Here is a 9,407-nt window from a genome sequence, read left to right on the forward strand (position 1 = left end):
GTTGAGTCCCCCGTCCCAACTTTCTTACTCTCTTACTTTCCAACACTCTTTTTGACGTTCGTCTGACCAATTGTTCCACGTATTTGTGGCTTACAGCAAAAACAGCCTCTTACAGCCTTTAAGAGCTGGTCTACTCTACTGTTCTAAATTGCTGTTTTGTAAAAGTCTTTCCTTGATAAAGTTGACTTTTGTTGTCGAATGAGTGAGCTATGTTTATTCATGGAGCTCTCCTCCACACCAGCCACACTGCTGTCCTTAATCAGCTATAGTGCTGTTTTTTTCTGTTTGCAAAACCCACGCTAAGAGGCTAAAGCGCTCTGGGTCATGCTAATTTGGAATAGGTATATCAATCTCTCTAATTAGATTACAGATACTCTGCGGATGGGCTAGAGAGGATACCTGTGTGTCCAACAACGCTTTACACAGTAGATGGTGGCTTTTTGGTTGGTGCAAAAATTGTCCAGCATCTCAATCTATTTTGAGATTTTGGTATAATATTCGTGTTGCAGCGTCTCACAATCTTCTCAAATGTGTAATGAGGGATATAACAAGTGTGTTCCTTATTGCCTGTGCAGAATAAGGTTGGTGGGGGACAGGTAGTCAGCTACATTGGTTTATTTGATACAGCACAATTATGAAAACGTTTCTGTAAATGCGCCAGAGTTAGCCAAAAAGCTATTTTATTCTACAAAATAAACCGAAAAACAGAAGATGAGATTTAAAAGGTTATGCAATATTGGTGCTTAACAATGAGTGTACAAAAGATGTAAAAAGTCAGAATGAAAGTTTTGTAGTCATTGATCATTGTCAAGTAAGACGTGCAGGACAGAGGCTCTCAAAGTCATCGCAAATAAATGACAATGCAATTTAAAGACAGACAAATCAAAGTTCAACTCAGACAGAAGTCCAGTTACATTCTAGCGCTGACAGAGCTGGGTTCTTACTAAGCATTCATTTAATGAGCTTTAGAGTCTAAACGGTATGTGTGTCATGCTCTAATGGTCACTGGGATGGAGGTCCATTGGAACGCACCTTGTATTGAAAGTGCTGACTGACTGAAAGCCATGTCATCGTGAGCGAGGAGCTCCTCCTGGCCCCACCAGTAAAAGGTCTCAATATTTGTGCATAATGAGTTAACTCTTCGTCACTCATGTTTAACTCAAAAGGTGCCTGACAGGATTAGGCTCCTGAAGGAGGGATCCTCCACTAAGGGGTCTTAGCTTCACTTCCTCTCTTATACATAAAGTACCGTCAAGTTTCACCTGTACCTAACGTGTGAAGTCTAATTCATATTACCTGCATGAGTTTAACATAAAAAAGCAAATATGAAAGGAAAGCCAATGTACACATGCTATGAGGACCTAAAGTACACCTGCACAATCAAGATTTTCAATTACCTTGTTTGGAAAAAGAATTTCTCCAAATAAAATATGAATGAAATCAGTCAAAGATGATACTGCTCAGGACTTTATTATATTGAGGGTTTTTTCGTCTGTCCTGTCCTTCCATTTACACATGCAGACTATATATAAACTACAACTATGAATTTTGTGCGAAAGCATTTGTTCTAAAAGAGGTGATTTGTTTAGGGGTATAAAAAAAGAAGTTTTTTTTCATTACCCAACATGTCCGATTCTGTCCACTAGATGACAATGTTGGTTCAGTGGCAGAGCTCTTGGACTGTGGGTTTCAGTGCTATCCAACTAAACCAACCGAGAGATCTGGAGGTTGCATTTGTAAGACAGTTCCTCGAAACAAAAATACTCAGCACGACCGATATCTCCAATTTTATTCATCTTCTAGCCATCACAATAAATAAATATATTAATGAATGCACTACATCCTCCATTTTGCATTTCAAATCTACTGCCATTGTTCTGCCAATTCCTACATAAAAAGAAATAAAATGTGAAATAGGCCAGATCCAAAAGCTGATAAATTGATTGGCTGTTGCAGAATGTTGTTCAATTCTGGACTGTGATGGAGGGGGTGCAACGTTTTGATGCATTTTCTTGTTCTCCGGTTTGAATGTTCACTGGGATGTCAGGGAAGATTAGATCATTACAACATTAAAAATACCTTTTTTTTCTCCCCGCGATACTATGCACAATCTGCGTATATACTGCTCCCTCCATCTGTTACCTTCTGTCCAAAAACGGAAGCTTCTCGTCTCATTTTCTTTTCAAAAGTGCAGATGACAAATAGTAGGCTTAAGACTGGAAACTTAGAATAGAACTAAAAAAAGGTTATTGCATATCTTAACAGTAAACCTTTTTGCTTTATCGCCATTTCTTGCAGTTGTAATTCTAGTATTTAAATTCCGCCATATGTCTTTTGCCAAATTGCGTGCTTATGTCATTGTTATTAACAAACTGCACAAGTTTCTATAAGCTCTTCTTTTACAGAGCTTAATTTACCTACAAATGATGGAGGGAGCAAAGGAAGGGAGAAGCCAAAGGCAGACTTGCAGATTCAGTGAGGATATATTAATAATGCAAAAACGAATATCCCCCATAATGCTGAGAGATAAAGCAGACATGGACATCAGGCAGATTAGAGACTTTCAAATCCCTGTTTGGCAACGACGACGAACCGGCGAAGCCCAAAAGAACCGAGCAGGTGCCACCTGAGAGGGAGCGAAGGGGCAACTGGTGACTGCAGGGCTAACGAGGCTTAGGTGCAAGTTACCAGGGCGGGGCAGGTAATAACAATGAAACAAAAGAAGAAATAAAACGAAACACACTGAAGGACACACAAGAGAAGAGATTAAATGACGCATTATGGGGTTGCTGGAGGAAAAGGGTCGTCCCTGTTTCGGGAGGTCTTTTTTGAAAAATTCACAAAAGCTCATATCCTTCACAGTGTGGGAGGCAGCGTTCAACGAGGGGAAGCTTCCTCTTCACGTGTTCTCCTACCAACAAAGATCTGGAACATTTGTAAAAGCCTTTACAAATGTGTACGTGAACATGAATAGATTATAAGGCATTAATCCACAGAAACACTGTACATGCACGACTGTGGTGGAATACATTGTTTTACACAATTTAACCAAAGTATTGTGCCCCTCACTTTTTACCAATAATCATTTTGTAATTGCACTTGTGTAACTAGCTTTTATGCAGGGCTTACTTAGGCTGAAACATTATTTATTAATCATTCGTATATTTAAACACGTCATGTGAAACTTTTAGAATTTTCTCTTCCTTACACCACACATCAGTGGAGGTTTTACATGGATAACCCCTTTGTGAAGCCATACTGCATGCAATGTATTTCTTTTGTTGTGCTCTTGTGCGTTTCATGGTTATACAGTGTGTTAAAGTATCCATTGTAAGACAGTGAGCAAAGAAAGATCTCCATTTTCATCAATGTGTCATAGAGGGATCTTTGGCTTGTCAGTCAGGTCAAAGCATTGTACAAGCTTTTGGTTCTCAGTGGACACGACGGGACTTCTTTCTGCAGATCCCTTCACACAAAACAGAATCCATTTATATCGAGAAGACTCTACAATCTTAAAGAGTGCAAGACGATCCCTGAATCCTGATTGGACAGTGCACAGTTTTCTGCTCACTCACCCCTTAAAAGCAACTTCAATTCAAGGATAGTTTCTCATTTTCCACTAAGGCCTGTAAGCGCCTTCAATAACTTCTATACTGTGAATGCAGTTATTTTGGGCTGGTGTTGTGTGCTCACGAGAGCCCAAGAGTGTGTGTTTATCAAGTTGTTTTTTTTTGTGGGAAGGGGAGTTGTGGGGATAGGAAGCACGGTTCGGGGGTTGAGAGCTATACCATATTCTGAATCATTTATGCAGTTTCATCCCAGCAGCACGGCTGAGCTAAAGCAGGAGGTAAAACAGCATTGAGACGTGGAGGAGGCTACAGAGAGACAAATCAAACTGAAAAGCACCACAGCAGAAACATTACGTCCTAAAAAAAGCATTTAAATCTTTTAAATTTGACATAAACTGATTTCTTCTCCTGAAATGCTCCTTCGAGGACTCAGAATGAAGTCTTCATCTGCGTTAGTCACTCACAGTTGCATCGTGTTTGTCTAATGGATGAAATCCAAGATTCACACAGAACTTTAATAAGTTGCTTCTTACCCCCCCCCCCCAAGGGCTACATGTCTGCCAGATTTCACAGGAATAAAGTAAAACGTTTTAGAGTTATTACATTGACAGATGGAGACTAATTTAAGATCCGAAAAAACCCAGACTGTTACTCAAACTGTCGGGAGATTAAAAGTTTATTTGATCAACAACAGCACACAAGAAGGTTGAAGATTACTCAGCATCACGTTGGTCCATCTCGGTACGGAGCAGTGATGTAAGTTCCTTGCTGATCTAAACACAGATTTAAGTTGATTCATCTGCGCCGGGGTCTTCTCCCGACAGTCGACCAGCGGGCAAACGTTTCCTGCGTGAAATCCGCGACGTTTAAACAGTAGTTATGCTTTATGCATGAATACAATTCAGGGCTCTTGCTGTGGGAGGGCAGTGTGATTTGTGTGACCCTGGGCTCAAGTCAACCCTGGGCTAACAATGAATGTGAAAAAGGGGGGGCGAGTACGCAGAGCGGAGCACCCAGGTGGCACTGATCACGGTTGTAATACGATGGCTGTCGTTTTGGACGAGGCCTGAGCTCCATCAAGTTGACACGACCTCAGGTGTGTTTTCTACTTCAAAGATATGGGGATTTCAAAGAAAACCATATGAGATGAAAACTATAGGGGGTAAACAACAGCGGAAAAATGTTTAAAAAAATAACGATATTATTTGCCTCATGAGATATTTTACTGTTTACTGGCACAGGCATTTTTAAGGAAATTCAGGTGCACACTCTGTACATTCATTGTCGCCCTTTTTTTATTTCCACTGTTCAGTGTCTACGGTCCAAGTGGGCCAAAAAAAAGGGAGGGATCATTTGCCCTTTACCCCATCATTAACCTTTGTCTCCCTTCCCCAGACACAATGACATGCACCAGTGCATATCGACCACATGGCTAGGCAGACAGGGAGGGCAGCAGTGTGTGTGTGTGTGTGTGTTGTAGGATATTAGAAATAAATTGACGACCCGGTTCATAAATTAACTATTAATAAAATGCATTTAGTGTACACCAGAATAGAGCCATGATTCTAAAAAATATAGTAAAACCACTGTAATTTTGAAACTGTAATCAATAGAATAGTACCAATGTACAGCTAAGATTGTATTCAATGTAACCAACAGAAATGCATGCATGTAATACTTGACGGCACCACAACTGATATTGACCGAGAGACATTCAGAATCCTCGTTACATTGAACGCAGCATTCAGTGTAATACCTCATTGCACCACTTATCTATCTGTTCACACTGATCCGAGTGTTCCACTCAACTTATCTTCAATAATGTAACCGTTCGAGGTAACTACACCCTGTTACATTATTGGACAATAAAGTACAGCTTCTCATACCTTATTGCTTTATTAAATTCTTTTGATTATAACTTTTCGATCCAAGATATCCTCTGTTTGTCCGCGTTTCTTTATTTTGAACATAACGGTGTGTATACACCTATCATTTTGAGCACACATTTGAGTTTCACTTTGGTGATCCGACTGGCTTCAAGGTTCAGGTTACAGCGAAGGCCCCGGTAAAGGTAATTAATTATGTCGAGGAGTGTTCTCCCAAAGATAGAAGTGTGTGTGTGTGTGTGTGTTAGTGCACCCCTGCTGGCTCTCTGTAAATCATGTCATTTGTCTCAAGAAACTCTGGATCAGTAATAAAGTCAAAAAACAGTCCTGCTTCAGATTCCAGGATTTAGTGACCAACTACACGGTGAGATTCACTTGAAAACAGCAAGCCTGAAGGGGGGAGGCGGGGACGAATAGTTAGTGTCCTCCTAGTATTATAATCAGCAGCAACATGTGGATACCCCTGAGTCAGATGAAGTTATCTTCTCCCTCACCACAGGTTGTAGAAAGTACAAATGTTTGACTTCCAATCGGTGATGATGAGATTGCTAATTCTCAGTTAGGGTCCCCTGTCCTTTAGCCAAGTTACACGGTGGAGTCGATGTCTAACACATGGTCCAGACCCTCTGGTTTACTCTGGTAGTCAAGCGCCTAAAAGCTATGACACTCCGCTGCAGGGGTAGTAAACCAGTGGAGTTTATGTCTGGAGCGCTTTTCAGTCTTCAGACCGCTCAAAGCCCTCCAACACTTCATGTCGTCATTCACACGCAGATGACAGGAGCTCGCTGCCCATCAAGTAACAAGCGTTCGCAACATGCACACAGTCAAAGCTACAGGGTCAAGGTTGGGGTTAAGTGTCTTGCCCAAAGGTCACATTAACATGCGCGTCAGCAGGGGTTGGGATCGAAGCACCAACCCTCCGATTGGAGGACGACCGTCCTCACCACTCACCCACAGGCGCCTGTTTCTTACATATTGCACTGCTGTCATTACCAGGAGAGGGGAACTCCTCATCAGTTGCTCTACCTCGGGATTTATCCTAATTAGAGTTGAGGGTAAAAGGAGAGAATGCAATTACATGAACTGTTAATTATTCAAAAATCCTTAGTCACAAGGTTGCAAGTAAGGGGCGGGACTAATTTCCTTCCATATGTGACATGCAGCTGCTTTCAACCCCCTCGCACATTTACTCACCCCAAAACATCACGCCACGTCGGCGGAGCCCTTGGCAAAGTGACACACGTGCAGACACGGCGAGTGACTAAGCATTACGCGCGGAAATAACCGCCATCAGGTGTGTGTGTGTGTGTGAGCAGGAGCGCTGGCTCGGCTCCACGCGTGTCGTTCCGACGTTGCGCTCGTAGGTGGTCACAGGCCTCGAGGGGAGGTGCGGTTGGTTGACACGCGTGGTCACGTGGTTAGAGCTAAAATCAGAAGGTCAAATCCTCTGTTAATCGGTCTCGGACAGTTGGCCAACTGAAGGTTTGCACACAAAAAAAACTACGGTGCGATTTTTAATATGCAACATGAGATTCGCCCTTTAATGAGCAACATGGTTAAAAGCCCCATTAGTCCTTTTAATTGGTGCCCAGCTGCTGCCGTCTGTGTGGGACTTCTTTTTTTAATAGTCTGACTGTTCACATTGAAACATTTGGTTTTGAAATAAACTGTATGAAATCAATATCAAGAATACATGCTCCAGAGAGGCCCAGAGTTACTGCAGCGTAGCGGAGGTTTGAAAAATAACGAGTGTGCCAGATGTTCTCTGGGGAGACATTGGGGAGAGAAGGATGTCAAAGCAGGCACACCGAAACACAGCGTTGGGAGTAAATCTTTAAGCGAGACCTGCTGGTTTTCATAGCCAATCGGGATCACTGTCCAATTCTGCGGAGTCAGCAGAGTAGAAAAACCTTACGAGAAACACAGAGCCTCGGCCTTGTTACCGTCGAGGAGTGTCACTGAACTACTTCACAACGTGAAGGCCTTTCATGGCAGAAGAAAAAAAGAGAATACCGCACTGTATGAACATCCACATTACTTCCCCGAGGGTTTCTCTGTAATCCGACTCACTGTGGGACGCCACAAAGAGCGCGTTACAGGTGATGATGAGGAAGTATTCACCTGGGTGCAACTCACCCTGTGTGGATGCTACGTTTGTGCTCAAAGAAGAAAAGGCAGGTTTGATGGAGCCTCAATTGTCTTTCAACCGATGGAATATCTGTACGCAGAAGGGACCACTTTATATGAAAGTAATGCAGTTTGTAAAAGCAAAACAACGAAGAAGAGACAAATCACAAGCTGCAAAAGACACATGGCATTATATTTGAAGTCAAACAGATTCGCATTGATTGTTTCTTGGCTCTAAATTATAAGTGCAACAGCCTTGCATTCTGGTCGCTACGTGAGAAGCGGGAAGAGGTACTGAATGGGATGAGGTTGTGCAGTTTAATAACAGTGCCTTTTAAATTCATTTTAAAGGCCTTAACAATATGAAACCCCAGCCCTTTGCAAATGAACAAAAATGCATTTGAACCCTGACACAATTCAACACTACAAACTACGACATTACAAGCAGCGGCAGTAGATTAAAGTGAAATGAGATTAAAAGTTCAGCCGAGGTCAGCTCCCTTCTCCTCAGGGTCACACATTTATATTTTATACATTGTGTGTTAGTTGTGGTTCCTAGAGTCTTAAAAAGTAGGACGGGAGCCGCAGCCTTCAGTTATCAGGCTCCTCTTTTGTGGAACCAGCTTCCACTTTCAGTCTGGGGGGCAGACGCTGTCAACTCATTTAAGATAACGAAGACTTTCCTGGAGCAGCCTTTGTACAAATTGTACAACTAAATTTTCCAATATTGTATTTCAATATTGTATTTCAATACGGACTTTTTGACTGAATGCCTGCACTTTCTATCACTTAAAAACCTTTTAAAAATGACAGTTTTTACATGTTACTGCCTATACTATGACGTCATTAGAGCCAGAAAAACATGCTGCAGGGGATAAGTCACCAAACAAGTGTGACTGTCTCCTCCTCAAACACACAAATCAACATTTGAATATCTGTTGCTTCAGCCCTCCGAGAAAGTGGGTGCCAACAAAACCCTATGAAATCAGATTTTCCACAAATTATTACTCATGTGGCCTCCTGATCCAATCTTATAATTGCATCTGAAAATGAGTCTAATCCAACACCTGCAGCTGCTACACCCACACCCGTTTTTAAATGAGCAAAATTCATTTATTTTGCACATTGTACAATTTCTATGGCCTCTCTAATGCTCACGGACAAAGAGGCAGCTGAACTACTTGAGGGATGTTTTTTCGGTGAATATGCATGTGCCCTAGAGGCCGTGCATGTTAGCAGGGATCCTGTCAGAAACAAATCAAGGAATACAGTATTATTCATGCCCAGGTGAATGCAGGACACAAGTCACATGCATCCCGCTGCTCCTGGAGGCCATTGACACATACCGTTGCCTCAGGGCACACAGCAAACTAATCACATTATGATTCATCACCAAGAGTCCCACTAATGCTGCAGAGAACTCGTGTTTTCACACAGTCCATACAGAGGGTGTTGATTTGTTTGCAATACTGGGTGATTTGGTTCATGCATTTGATAACGTGGATAAGACTCAGTGCTTGTTAATGCATGTAGCAATGTAGCAAACAAAATGTATATATGTATATGTATAAGTCCAATAAGAACCAAAACTATACTATATCTTACAAGCATACTGCCTGGATTCAATAAGTGCCTACGGTTCCGTGGCCCTCGCCCAACGAGGCACCAGTGTTGCGGTTTACACCCAATATCTGTGTTTTTTAGGTCTAAAGAAGTACAAGTAGGCCTGTAAGCATGTCTTTGTTTCAACCACACAATGAAGGGCCAACAATAGCATGCTAACTAGAAATGCTACTTTCTGATGATTCTTTTTTTGTTCAAAGAA

The sequence above is a fragment of the Pungitius pungitius genome, chromosome 4 (assembly GCF_949316345.1).
Source record: "Pungitius pungitius chromosome 4, fPunPun2.1, whole genome shotgun sequence".
NCBI lineage: Eukaryota > Metazoa > Chordata > Actinopteri > Perciformes > Gasterosteidae > Pungitius > Pungitius pungitius.